At 54.0% G+C, this 13,791-nt stretch overlaps 1 protein-coding gene across 2 annotated transcripts in view; it reads right to left on the bottom strand.

The window, feature by feature from the left end:
- The window catches only part of usp44 (ubiquitin specific peptidase 44), a 95,408-nt gene extending 81,732 nt beyond the window's left edge, over nucleotides 1-13,676 (bottom strand). For both annotated transcript variants that reach the window (XM_038810913.1, XM_038810915.1), the window contains exon 1: nucleotides 13,546-13,676. The gene's annotated coding sequence lies outside the window, so the exon portion shown is untranslated. The remainder of the gene's footprint in view (nucleotides 1-13,545) is intronic.
- Between the last annotated feature and the right edge of the window lie 115 nt (nucleotides 13,677-13,791).

Raw genomic sequence — 13,791 nt, 5'->3', positions numbered from 1 at the left:
CTCCATTTCTCCCTCCCTCTCGATCTCTCCCTCCCTCCCTCTCGATCTCTCCCTCCCTCCCTCTCGATCTCTCCCTCCCTCCCTCTCGATCTCTCCCTCCCTCCCTCTCGATCTCTCCCTCCCTCCCTCTCGATCTCTCCCTCCCTCCCTCCCGATCTCTCCCTCCCTCCCTCCCGATCTCTCCCTCCCTCCCTCCCGATCTCTCCCTCCCTCCCTCCCGATCTCTCCCTCCCTCCCTCCCGATCTCTCCCTCCCTCCCTCCCGATCTCTCCCTCCCTCCCTCCCGATCTCTCCCTCCCTCCCTCCCGATCTCTGCCTCCTCCCTCCCGCTCCCTCCCTCCCCCGCTCTCTCCCTCCCTCCCTCCCGCTCTCTCCCTCCCTCCCTCCCGCTCTCTCCCTCCCTCCCTCCCGATCTCTCCCTCCCTCCCTCCCGATCTCTCCCTCCCTCCCTCATCTCTCTCCCTCCCTCCCCTCCTCTCTCTCCCTCCCTCCCTCCCTCATCTCTCTCCCTCCCTCCCTCCCTCATCTCTCCCTCCCTCCCTCCCGATCTCTCCCTCCCTCCCTCCCGATCTCTCCTCCTCCCCCTCCCGATCTCTCCCTCCCTCCCTCCCGAGCTCTCCCTCCCTCCCTCCCGATCTCTCCCTCCCTCCCTCCCGATCTCTCCCTCCCTCCCTCCCGATCTCTCCCTCCTCCCTCCCGATCTCTCCCTCCCTCCCTCCCGATCTCTCCCTCCCTCCCTCATCTCTCTCCCTCCCTCCCTCATCTCTCTCCCTCCCTCCCTCTCTCTCTCCCTCCCTCCCTCTCGATCTCTCCCTCCCTCCCTCTCGATCTCTCCCTCCCTCCCTCCCTCTCGATCTCTCCCTCCCTCCCTCCCTCTCGATCTCTCCCTCCCTCCCTCTCGATCTCTCCCTCCCTCCCTCTCGATCTCATCTCCCTCCCTCCCTCCTCTCTCTCCCTCCCTCCCTCCCTCTCGATCTCTCCCTCCCTCCCTCTCGATCTCTCCCTCCCTCTCGATCTCTCCCTCCCTCCCTCCCGCTCGCTCTCTCCCTCCCTCCCTCCCTCTCGATCTCTCCCTCCTCTCCTCCCTCTCGATCTCCTCCCTCCCTCCTCCTCCCTCTCGATCTCTCCCTCCCTCCCTCCCTCCCTCTCGATCTCTCCCTCCCTCCCTCCCTCCCTCTCGATCTCATCCCTCCCTCCCTCCCCTCCCTCTCGAGTCTCCTCCCTCCCCCTCCCTCCCTCTCGATCTCTCCCTCCCCCCCTCCCTCTCGATCTCTCCCTCCCCCTCCCTCTCCGTCTCTCCCTTCCCTCCCTCTCGATCTCTCCCCTCCCTCCCTCCCGATCTCTCCCTCCCCTCCATCTCGATCTCTCCCTCCCTCCCCTCTCGATCTCTCCTCCCTCCCTCCCTCCATCTCGATCTCTCCCTCCCTCCCTCCCTCCCTCATCTCGTCCCTCCCTCCCTCCCTCCCTCTCGATCTCTCCCTCCCTCCCTCCCTCCCTCATCTCTCTCCCTCCCTCCCTCCCTCCCTCTCGATCTCTCCCTCCCTCCCTCCCTCCCGCTCGATCTCTCCCTCCCTCCCTCCCTCTCGATCTCTCCCTCCCTCCCTCCCTCATCTCTCTCCCTCCCTCCCTCATCTCTCTCCCTCCCTCCCTCCTCTCTCTCCCTCCCTCCCTCCTCTCTCTCCCTCCCTCCCTCTCGATCTCTCCCTCCCTCCCTCTCGATCTCTCCCTCCCCCCTCTCGATCTCTCCCTCCCTCCTCTCGATCTCTCCCTCCCTCCTTCTCGATCTCTCCTTCCCTCCCTCTCGATCTCTTCCCTCCCTCCCTCTCGATCTCTACCTCCCATCCTCCTCTCGATCTCCTCCGCTCCCTCCCTCCCTCTAGATCACCCTCTCCTCCCTCTCGATCTCCTCCTCCCTCCTCTCGACTCTCCCTCCCTCTCGACTCTCTCTCCCTCTCGACTCTCCCTCCCTCCCTCTCGTCTCTCCCTCTCGTCTCTCCTCCCTCTCGACTCTCTCTCCCTCTCGACTCTCTCTCCCTCTCGACTCTCTCTCCCTCTCGACTCTCTCTCCCTCTCGACTCTCTCTCCCTCTCGACTCTCTCTCCCTCTCGACTCTCTCTCCCTCTCGACTCTCTCCCTCCCTCCTCTCTACTCTCCCTCCCTCCTCTCGATCTCCTCCCTCCCTCCTCTCGATCTTTCCCTCCCTCTCGATCTCTCCCTCCCTCTCGATCTCTCCCTCCCTCCTCTCGATCTCTCCCTCCCTCCTCTCGATCTCTCCCTTCCTCCTCTCGATCTCTCCCTCCCTCCTCTCGATCTCTCCCTCCCTCCTCTCGATCTCTCCCTCCCTCCTCTCGATCTCTCTCCATTTCTCCCCTCTCTCGATCTCTCTCCATTTCTCCCCCTCTCTCGATCTCTCTCCATTTCTCCCCCTCTCCATTTCTCCCCCCATCTCTCCTTCTGTTTCTGTATCTAACTCTCTTGCTTTCACTCCCTGGACTCTCGATCTTTCCCTCTGTGTCTTTCTTTCCCCCCCACCCTTTGTTTTGAGCAGGCTCAAGGATTTAGTTAATTTTTTTTAACCCTCGCCATGGTATCTTAGAAAGGTGCAGCAAAACATCTCTTATGGGCAACATGGAAGATACAGTATTTGGATAAGTAAAACAATTACTGCTCTATAACATTTTAGCGCGGTTTTATGCTTCAGGTAACTATTTACATTTATGGTGTTATCCAGTTCACACTTTTGAGGTTTGGCACTCTAAATAAATTCAAAATCCAGTAAGTTCTGAAATCCATTAATTTAGTTTCTTTTCATTTTTTTCATTTCAAATCCAGAAATGACAGTCATTTCATTCCAGACTCTGGAAGTTATAGTGGATTCAGTTTGAGAACAAGACTGACAAGCTATGAATTTAAGGAGAGCAAATGTAGAAGTGATGAAGAATGGATCACTATATTTCCTTGGTGTGTTTAAAAAAAATTCATAAATACACTTTCCTTTAAAATCCCAACAGTTACATGCAACATCCTGAAACGCTTTTGTGGAGAAGAGATCACAAGTTGTTTAATAAGGGTTTGTGCTGCTTTGGAAATACATGGAGGAGGATGGCATGGCGGTTAGCACTGCTGCCTCATGGTGCTGGCATGGCGGTTAGCACTGCTGCCTCATGGTGCTGGCATGGCGGTTAGCACTGCTGCCTCATGGTGCTGGCATGGCGGTTAGCACTGCTGCCTCATGGTGCTGGCATGGCGGTTAGCACTGCTGCCTCATGGTGCTGGCATGGCGGTTAGCACTGCTGCCTCATGGCGCCAAGAACCCAGGTTTGATCCCAACCCCGGGTCATTGTCAGTGTGAAGTTTGCACGTTCTCCCCATGTCTGCATGGGTCTCACAACCCAAAGATGTGCAGGGTAGCTGGAGTGGACACGCTAAATTGCCCTTTTATTGGAATTTTTTTTTAAAATTTTAAACCGCACTTCTTAGAAAAATCAGTGTTCCACTTTTTCCAGCCAGCTGAAGGAGGGTACCAGGAGTAGCAAGGAAACAATCTTTACTCAGTTTTAGATTCAATCACAAAGTGATTACACCCCGCCAATATCAATAAATGGATAATTACCCGTTCACATATAGGGCGCCATAAGAATTTTTAAAAATTACAGTATCCCTTCTGGGGCTGCCAATTTGTTTACTTAGTTCAAAGGAATATAGAGTACACCACAGAGGCTGGAGTGCATCAGCAGCCCCAGGAACGTTAACTTGATCATTTCCTTTGGGCAACACAGTAGCTAGCACTGCTGCCTCACAGTGCCAGGGACCTGGGATCAATTCCGGCCTCGGGTGACTGTGTGGAGTTTGCACGTTCTTTCCCGTCTGCGGAGGTTTCCTCCCAATGCTCCGATTTCCTCCCACAGTGTAAAGATGTGCAGGTTAGATGGATTGACCATACCAAATTGCCCCCGAGTGTCCAACGGTTACAAGGGGTTGCGGGGATAGGGCAGGGGGATGGGCCTGAGTAATGTGCTCTTCAGAAGGTTGGTGCACCTGATGGATCGAATGGTATCCTCCTTCATTTTAGGTATTGTATGATTCTGCTTTGTAGTTTTATTATGGTTTCAGTGCGCATTTGAGCGGTTGTTAATTCATTTGTTTATTTGGTTTGGCTTACTCAAAAGAGTGCCACCCACCTGTAGATACTTGAACTTAGATCAGAGCACAGTTACCACATAGCTCAAGATGACTGGGATAACTATTTGGAAGGGTGCAAAATTACTCATCTTGGCAAGCAGCACCATGGTTAAAAAGATAATGAGATGAAGAGATAAAGAAACCGAACAACAACAACAGGCCTCAGAAAAGTGATTAAATATGGTGGGGGAGGAAGAGATGAAAAAAAACTTGATTATGGCAGCAATCGGAAATCCTACATTGTCCTTGCTTATTCCTTCACAAACATAGCACTGGATCAGATTGTTTTGTAATCATTGCAAAAAGCAAAGTCATTCAAGGGATTTATAACTTGGGGAAAAGTATTTTTATTATAACCCTCAAAGTTCAACAAGAAAAACACCGATTTGAAATCTAATAGACCTTGATCTGACTATTATATACACAGGGAGGTACTGCTAACAGTTTTGACCCCAAGTACTAGAATCATAGAATTTACAGTGCGGAAGGAGGCCATTTGGCCCATCAAGTCTGCACCAGCCCTTGGAAAGAGCACCCTATTTAAGCCCAAACCTTCACCCTGTAACCCCATAAATCAGTAATCCCACCTAACCTTTTTTGGCCACTAAGGGTAATTTAGCATGGCCAATCCACCTAACCTGCACATCTTTAGACTATGGGAGGCAACCGGAGCACCAAGAAACCCACGCAGACACAGGGAGAACGTGCAGACTCCACACAGTGACCTAAGCCAGGAATCGAACCTGGTGCTATGAAGCAACAGTGCTAACCACTGTGCTCCCGTGCCGTACTAGAATCAGAAGGCACTAAATTTAGGTTGACCAAAATCAATATAGGAACAGAATGAAGTGCAAACAGAATAAACACAATTGGTGATAGCCAACAGTTTCAATATACTACAACACCTAGAGGCCACCAGAAAAACTCAGCAGCTCTGCCAGCATCTATCAGGAGAGAAACAGAGATAACGTTCCGAGTCCTTTGACTCTTCATCAGAACTGAAGGGACAGAGAATGTGTTAGAGCTGTAGAAACCACAACAAAAAGTAGCAACCTTACGAACAAAAGATAGGTGGCATGGAGTGGGAGGGTTGTGTTGAGGAAGTACACATATGGAATATTTGTTTTTAAAGGGGTCTAAGATTGAGAAATGAAATGAAAATCGCTTATTGTCACAAGTAGGCTTCAATGAAGTTACTGTGAAAAGCCCCTAGTCGCCACATTCCAGTGCCTTTACAGGAATTGAACCCACGCTGCTGGCCTACCTGGGTCTGCTTTAAAACCCAGCTATTTAGCCCATTGTGCTAAACCAGAGAAAGGTCACAATCTAAAGTTTCCGAACTAACATTTAGCCCCGAGGGCTGCATGTACCCAACCGAAGATGAGGTGCTGCTCCTCTAGCTTGCATCAGGCTTCACTGGAACATTGCAGTACGCCCAGGGCGGACTTGTGGGCAAGAGAGCAAGGTGCTGAATTAAAATGGTAGCAACAGGAAGGTTGAGGCCATGCTTGCAGACTAAGCAAACGTGTTCTGCAAAGCATTCACCCAGTCTGTGTTGAATCTCCCCAATGTAAAGGAGACCACATTGGGAGCAGTGAATACAACAGACCAAATTAAAGGAGGTGCAAGTGAAATGCTGCTTAACCTGAAAGGAATGTTTGGGACCTTTAACAGTGAGTAGGGAGGAGGTAAAGGGGCAGGTGTTGCAGCTTCTGCAATTACATGGGAAGATGTCATGGGAAGGAGACGAAGAGTTGGGGGTGATGGAAGAGTGGATCAGGGTGTCACAGAGGGAGTGGCCCCTTCAGAATGCTCACAGGGAATGCAAGGGTAAAGGTTTAGCACACAGGGCTAAATCACTGGCTTTGAAAGCAGACCAAGGACAGCAGCACGGTTCGATTCCCGTACCAGCCTCCCCGAACAGGCGCCGGAATGTGGCGACTAGGGGCTTTTCACAGTAACTTAATTTGAAGCCTACTTGTGACAATAAGCGATTTTCATTTCATTTCATATGTGTTTTGTGGTAGCATCATACTGGAGATAGCAGAAATCGTAATAATAATAATCGCTTATTAAAGCCAGCTGTTTAGCCCACTGTGCTGAGGATGTTTCTTTGAATGCAGAGGCTGGTAGGGTGAAAAACGAGGACAAGGGGGGGGGGGGGGGGGGGGGTCCTTATATAGCGCTGGGAAGGAATGAGGGCAGATATGCAGGAGATGTGCCATACCTGGTTGCGTGCCCTGTCAACCACAGGTGGGGAGTAAAACCTTGGTTGAGGAAAAAGGCAGACATAATAGAAGCACCCCTTTCGAAGGTGACATCATTGAACAGATGCAACGGAGGCAAAGGAATTGGGAGGATGGAATGGATGACTTACACAGAGTGGGGTGTGAAGACCTGTAGTTGAGGTAGCTGTGGGAGTCAGTGAGTTTGTAATGATAATTAGCAGTCAGTCTATCACTGGAAATGGAGACAGAGAGATCAAGGAAGGGAAGTGTCAGGGATGGACAGTGTGATGGTGAGAGAGGAGTGGAATTTGGAATCAAAATAATTTTTCACGGTCCAGACAAGAGGATGAAGCCGCACCAATACAGTCATCAATGTCAAAGATAAAGAGTTGCGGGAGGTGCATCAGTAGGAGTAAAACAAGGAATATTCCACCGCAAAAAGACAGGCATAACTGGGGCCCAAGTGGATACCCATAGCCGCACCTTTTATTTGCAGGAAGTGAGACAAGTTAAAAGAAATTATTGAGTGACAGAACAGGCTCAGCTAGTGGAAGACAGTATTGGTGGAAGCAAATTGTTCATTCCTCTGTTCAAGGAGGAGAGCTCTCGAGGAGACTTCCGGTTATGGTGATGCGGAGCTAAGCCGCACGTTCGGTAGCTCCCGCTATTTTTGGTTTTTTGGGCTCTTTTAAGGGCCCGCAGCGGTGCTGCTTGAGCTTTTCCCCGGGTGGGAACATATCCACTGTGCTTATCTGCCGGTGGATGGACTGGACCAGGAGCGGAGCGGTTAAAAAAATCGGCTTTGGAGCAGAGAAAGGTGCGAGGCAGGAAAAACAAGATGGCGGCAGGCGGGGAACCGGCAGCGTGGCAGCAGTGGGCGCAGGAGCAGCTCCATCGCTGCTTCAGAGAGCTGAAGGCTGAGATCCTGGAACCATTTAAGGCCTCGCTGGACAAGCTCATGGCAACTCAGACGGCTCAGGGTGCGGAGATCCGAGAGCTACGGCAAAAGGCCTCGGAGAGCGAGGACGAACTCCTGGGCCTGGCAGTGAAGGTGGAGTCGCACGAGGCACTTCACAAGAAATGGCTGGCAAGGATGGAGGAGATGGAGAAACGCTCCCGTCGGAAGAACCTGCGGATTCTGGGCCTCCCGGAGGGGCTGGAAGGTTCGGATTTGGGGGCCTACGTGGTTGTGATGCTGACCTCGTTAATGGACGCGGGGTCGTTCCAAGGACCCTTGGAGCTGGAGGGGGCCCATCGAGTGCTGTTGAGGAAGCCCAGGACGAACGAGCCGCCTAGGGCGGTGCTGGTCCGCTTTCACCGCTTCGTTGACCGTGAGTGCGTGCTGAGATGGGCGAAGAAGGAAAGGAGCAGCAGGTGGGAGAACGCAAAGATCAGGATCCATCAGGACTGGAGCGTGGAGGTGGCGAAGAGAAGGGCTGGTTTCAATCGGGCGAAGGGATCGCTTCACAGGAAGGGGGTGAAGTTTGGCCTGCTACAGCCGGCTCGCCTCTGGGTCACTTACAAGGACCGCCAGCTCTACTTTGATTCTCCGGAGGAGGCCTGGGCCTTTGTCCAGGCAGAGAGCTTGGACTCGAACTGAGGACTGGGGGGCTGGGGAATGATGTGCATAGTCCGGAGGCTCTGTCCTCCTTGGTATCCTTTCTTCTGTTGGCTTGTGTTTGATGTTGCCTTTTTGCTGTTTCGGGCTGTTATTTATTTATTTGGGTACTTTCTCGTTTTTTCACTGGTGGGAGGGTTGGGGAGCTGTTTGCGGTTCCGCTGGGTCATGTGCCTGTCTTTTTCCCGCGCGTTGGGTCGGGGGGCGGGGTTTGGGATGGAAGCACGGGGTTTCTTCCCGCTCTGGAGTAGTGGGCGGGGCCAGCACTGGGAGGGGGGGAATGGTGGTTGTGTTGCATCGGGGGGGGGGGGGTCGTCGGGAGCAGCCGGGCTCAGCAGGAGTTGGCTGACTTGCGGAAGTACAATGGAAGGGGTTACGCAGCTAGGGGGGGGCCCTAGCTTTTGGGGGGGGGGGGGGGGGGGGGGGGGTACCGGGTTGCTGCTGCAGGGGCCGTAGGGGAATGGCTGGTGAAGGGGGGGGGGGGGTCCTGCCACCGTGGGGAATGGGCCTGGGGGGTTTCTGCGGGCACGTGGTGAGCCAAGGGAGAGCTATGGCTGACCGGCGCAGAGGGAGGGGGAAGACCCCCCAGATTCGGCTGGTCACATGGAACGTGAGGGGGCTGAATGGGCCAGTGAAGCGGTCCCGGGTCTTGGCGCATCTGAAGGGGCTGGGAGCGAATGTGGCTATGCTCCAGGAGACGCACCTCAAGGAGGCGGATCAGGTGAGGCTGAGAAGAGGCTGGGTGGGACAGGTGTTTCACTCAGGGCTAGATGCGAAGAATCGAGGGGTGGCGATCTTAGTTGGCAAGAGCTTGTCGTTTGTTGCGCGGGTGTGGTGGCGGACAGTACAGGTAGATATGTAATGGTGAGTGGTAGACTTCAAGGGGAGCGGGTGGTTCTGGTCAATGTGTACGCCCCCAACTGGAACGATGCGGGCTTCATGCAGCGAATGTTGAGCCAGATCCCGGACCTGGAGGCGGGGGGTTTGATCTTGGGGGAGGACTTTAATACTGTGTTGGATCCAGCTCTGGATCGTTCGAAGTCTAGGACGGGCAAGAGGCCGGCGGCGGCCTCGGTGATGAGGGGGTTCATGGATCAGATGGGAGGGGTAGGCCCTTGGAGGTTTTCAAGTTCTCCTTTTTCTCCCATGTCCACAAGGCTTATTCCCGGATTGACTTTTTTGTTCTCAGCAGGGCGCTAATCCGGAGAGTGGTGGGGGCGGAGTATTCGGCAATAGTCATATCTGACCATGCTCCGCACTCGGTGGACTTGGAGCTGGGGGAGGGGAAGGATCAGCGCCCGCTGTGGAGGTCAGATGTGGGGCTTCTGGCAGAGGAGAAGTATGTGGGCGGGTCCGTAGGGGTATTTGGAAGCCAACGATAACGGGGAGGTGCAAGTTGGGGTGGTTTGGGAAGCGCTGAAGGCGGTGGTTAGAGGGGAGCTGATATCCATTCGGGCGCACAGGGAGAGGGGGGAGAGGGTTGAGAGGGAGAGGCTGGTGGAAGAAATGGTAAGGGTGGACAGGAGGTATGCAGATGTCCCGGAGGAGGGACTTTTGAGGAAGCGTCGCAGTCTCCAAGCGGAGTTTGATATACTGACCACCCAGAAGGCGGAGGCGCAGTAGGCGGTATATGAGTATGGGGAGAATGCAAGTTGGATGCTGGCCCACCAGCTCCGGAAGCAGGAGGCAGCGAGAGAGATAGGGGGAGTCACAGATGCAGGAGGGAACTTGGTGCGGAGCCGCAGGGACATTAATGGAATGTTCAGATCCTTTTATGAGGGGCTGTACCGGGCGGTGCCCCCGAGGGAGGTGGGCAGGATGGACCGCTTTCTGGATAAGCTGGAGTTCCCAAGAGTAGAGGATGAGCGGGTGGAGGGTCTGGGGGCCCCAATCGAGTTGGAGGAGCTGATGGGAGGCGCTGGGGAGCATGCAGACAGGGAAAGCACCGGGCCTGACGGGTTCCCGGTGGAGTTTTATAAGAAGTTTTCAGATCTGCTGGACCCGCTGCTTGTGAGGACCCTGAATGAGGCGAGGGAGGGGGAGGCTCTGCCCCCAACAATGTCTAGAGGAATAATCTCACTGATCCTGAAGTGGGATAAGGACCCCCTCCAGTGTGGGTCTTACAGGCCGATTTCGCTCCTCAACGGGATGATGGCATCGGCGGCTGGGGAGGCAGAAATAGTAGCATCGATGGATGCGGAGAAAGCTTTTGACAGGGTGGAGTGGAGTTACCTGTGGGAAGTGCTGAGGAGGTTTGGGTTTGGTGAGGGATTCATCAGCTGGGTGAAGTTGCTGTATAGCTCCCCGGTAGCGAGTGTGGTGACGAATGGGAGGAGGTCAGAGGACTTCCGGCTTTCCCGTGGGACGAGGCAGGGAGTTCCCCTTGTCTCCCTTGCTCTTCGCGTTAGTGATTGAGCCCTTGGCCATGCGCTGAGGGATTCGAAGAACTGGAGGGGGATTGTGTGAGGGGGGGGGGGGGGGGGGGGGGGGGGTGGGGGGGGGGCACGGTTGTCACTGTGCGCAGATGATTTACTGTTGCACATCACGGATCCAGCGAGGGGGGGGGTTGCCAGAGGTGTTGAAGATACTTGGGGAGTTTTCGGGCTATAAGCTCAACGTGGGGAAGAGTGGGCTGTTTGTGCTGCACCTGGGGGATCAGGAGATGGAGATAGGAGAGCTCCCGTTGAAGAGGGCGGAGAGGAGCTTTAGATATCTTGGGGTACAGATAGCTAGGAGCTGGGGGGCCCTGCACAGGCTAAACTTTTGGAGGCTGGTGGAACAGATGGAGAAGTTCAGGAGGTGGGACGCGCTGCCACTCTCTTTGCCGGTTTTAAGAGGGTTAACAAGAGTATTCTGGGGGGGGGGGGGGGGGGGGGGGGGGGGGGGGGGGGGGTTGCTATACTTGTTATATTTTTATATTTTCTGTAAAAAATTCCAATAAAAATTATTTAAAAAAAAAAGAGTATTCTGGGGTTCGTGTGGGCGCAGAAGCCCCCGAGAGTGAGGAGGGTATTCCTGGAGCGAGGAAGGGAGGTAGGCAGCTTGGCGTTGCCCAACTTGTGTGGGTATTACTGGCCTGCAAACGTGGCAATGACTCGTAGGTGGGTGATCGAAGGGGAGGGTGCCGCATGGAAGAGGTTGGAGGTGGCGTCCTGTGTGGGTACAAGGTTGTAGGCATTGGTGACGGCCCCGCTCCCACTCCCCCCGGCAAGGTACTCTATGAGTCCAGTCGTGGTGGCGTCCCTCAAACTTTGGGGGCAGTGGAGGCGTAAACTGCAGTCTGTTTGAAAATAAAATCTTGTTATGTTTTCTTAACAAGCGTTGTTGAATCTTTCTACCACAGTCCAGAAGCGGGAAAAATATTGACTTCTACAGAGGAGTTGGAGGGGAAGTGGGGCCTCCCCCCTGGGAATGCTTTCACGTATATGAAAATTAGGACATTTGTTAAGCGGCAGGTGGCGGAGTTCTCACTACTGCCGCCTAGGGGGAGTGCAGGATAGGGTGCTCTCGGGGACGTGGGTCGGTGAGGGTAGGATCTCGGCAATTTATCAGTTGATGCAGGAAGAAGAGGAGGCCTCGGTGGAAGAGCTGAAAGCGAAGTGGGAGGAGGAGCTAGGGGAAGAGATCGATGGTGGGACGTGGGCAGACGCCCTGGGGAGGGTGAACTCGTCCTCTTCTTGCGCATGGCCCAGCTTAATTCAGCTGAAGGTGCTGCATAGGGCGCACATGACAGGGGCCAGGATGAGCCAGTTCTTTGGGGGAGAGGACAGGTGTGGGAAGTGTTCGGGAGGCCCAGCGAACCACACCCACATGTTCTGGGCATGTCCGGCGTTGGAGGGGTTTTGGAAGGGGGTGGCGGGGACTTTGTCCAAGGTGGTCAGTTCCAGGGTGGAGCCGGGCTGGGGGCTCACGTTGGAGCCGGGAGTGCAGGAGGTGAGAGAGGCCGGTACCCTGGCCTTTGCATCTCTAGTAGCCCGGCGTAGGATTCTCTTACAATGGAGGGATGCGAAGCCCCCGAGCCCAGAGGCCTGGATCAATGACATGGCCGGGATCATCAGGCTTGAGAAGGTTAAGTTTGCTCTGAGGGGGTCGATACAAGGGTTCTTCCGGCGGTGGCAGCCGTTTCTCGATTTTCTGTCGGAGGGTTAGAGGGTGGTCAATCTCAGCAGCAACCCGGGGTGGGTTCGGGGTCCGTTAAGGGGGTTTGTTTTTGCGATGGTGTGTTCGCTATTTTCTTCTTTTTTGTATTGTTATGAAGTTATTAAATTATTGCTTCGTATTGGGGGGGGATTTCTCTTTTTGTTTATTTCTACACCTTGTTTACTTTATTGTTGGGAGAAAATTTGTTGTTGAAAAATTTGAATAAAAATTATTTTTTTTAAAAAGGAAGCAAGCTCTCAGACCCTCTTGGTGGGGAATGGAGATATAGGACATCCATAGTGATAAAGAGGTGCTTAGGGTTCAGAAACTGGAAATTGTTGATATGACATAAGGCATCATAGGGATCACGTCTGTACATGGGAAGAGACTAAATAAGAGAGATGGTGGAATCAAGATAGGAAATGAGGTCCGTTGGTCAGGAACACACTGGGCTTACTCGAGCAGTTCTGTTTGTGGATTTTGGGGAGGGCTGTCCAGGGTTGGGCGACTAGGATGTTGAAGCTGTGGCGAGATCTCCAGAGGTGACGAGGTCAGTGAGAGTCTTGGAAAGAATGGCTTAATATTTGGTGGTGGGGTCATGGCCTGGGGAAGGTAGGAGGAAGTGTCTTGAGAGTTGGCGCACAGCCTCTGAGTCAGTAAGCCAGACAGTTTCGGCACCACACCCGTCAGCTGGTTTGATCACAAGTTCAGGATTGGATCCAAGAGAACAGATTACAGCAAGTTCAGAGAAAGGCAGGTTAGAGTGGAGCAGAGAAATTGCACATCCTTCAATATGGTCCACAATAGCCCTGTTGCTTCACAGCTCCAAGGTCCCAGTTTCGATTCCCAACTTGGGACACTGTCTGTGTGGAGCCTGCACATTCTCCCTGTATCTGCGTGGGTTTCCTCCGGGTGCTCCACCAGTGCTGAAAGTGATGCGAGGTGAATTGGACATTCTGAATTCTCCCTCACTGTGCCCAAACAGGTGCCAGAATGTAGTGATTAGAGGCTTTTCACAGTAACTTCATTGCAGTGTTAATGTGAGCCCACTTGTAACAATAAAGATTATATAATGATCGGTGCTCCTAATGTGGTCTCCTCTAGAATGGGGAGAGGAGAATAAACGCAGACTGAACGACTACTTTCCAGAATATCTCACTCCTCGGAGACACTGCTCTCCCCCGTTCCAGGGTACCCACCAGGGACTCCCCCCTTCTCGCCACCCTCAACCGGGGACTCCCTTCTCCCCCAGGGAACTGCGCTCCCCTTCCCCTCTCTCCCGGTCAGCCGCCCTTGCTGCTCACCCCTGACTGCTTCCGGGACGAGGGAGATCCCGAGCTCGCTTATCATGGCAGTGAATCGCGGGCTGCTTCTTACCGGCACAGCCTCGGTTGATTTGCGCGCCGGAGGCTCCATGTGTCCAGCAAATCACAACATTGTTTTCAAACATCCGCCATCTTGTAACGGAGCCACTATAAGGCGCGAGGGCATCGTGCGCCGTCTGCGTCAGCGCGGAAAGTTCGCGTCACGTTTCACGCCGCTGCGTAGCGTTCTGCGTCGGCGCGTCACGTTTCACGCCGCTGCGTAGCGTTCTGCGTCGGCGCGTCACGTTTCACGCCGCTG

The sequence above is a fragment of the Scyliorhinus canicula genome, chromosome 11, assembly GCF_902713615.1.
Source record: "Scyliorhinus canicula chromosome 11, sScyCan1.1, whole genome shotgun sequence".
Taxonomy (NCBI): Eukaryota; Metazoa; Chordata; class Chondrichthyes; order Carcharhiniformes; family Scyliorhinidae; genus Scyliorhinus; species Scyliorhinus canicula.
This window is presented reverse-complemented; position numbering and strand designations above follow the sequence as displayed.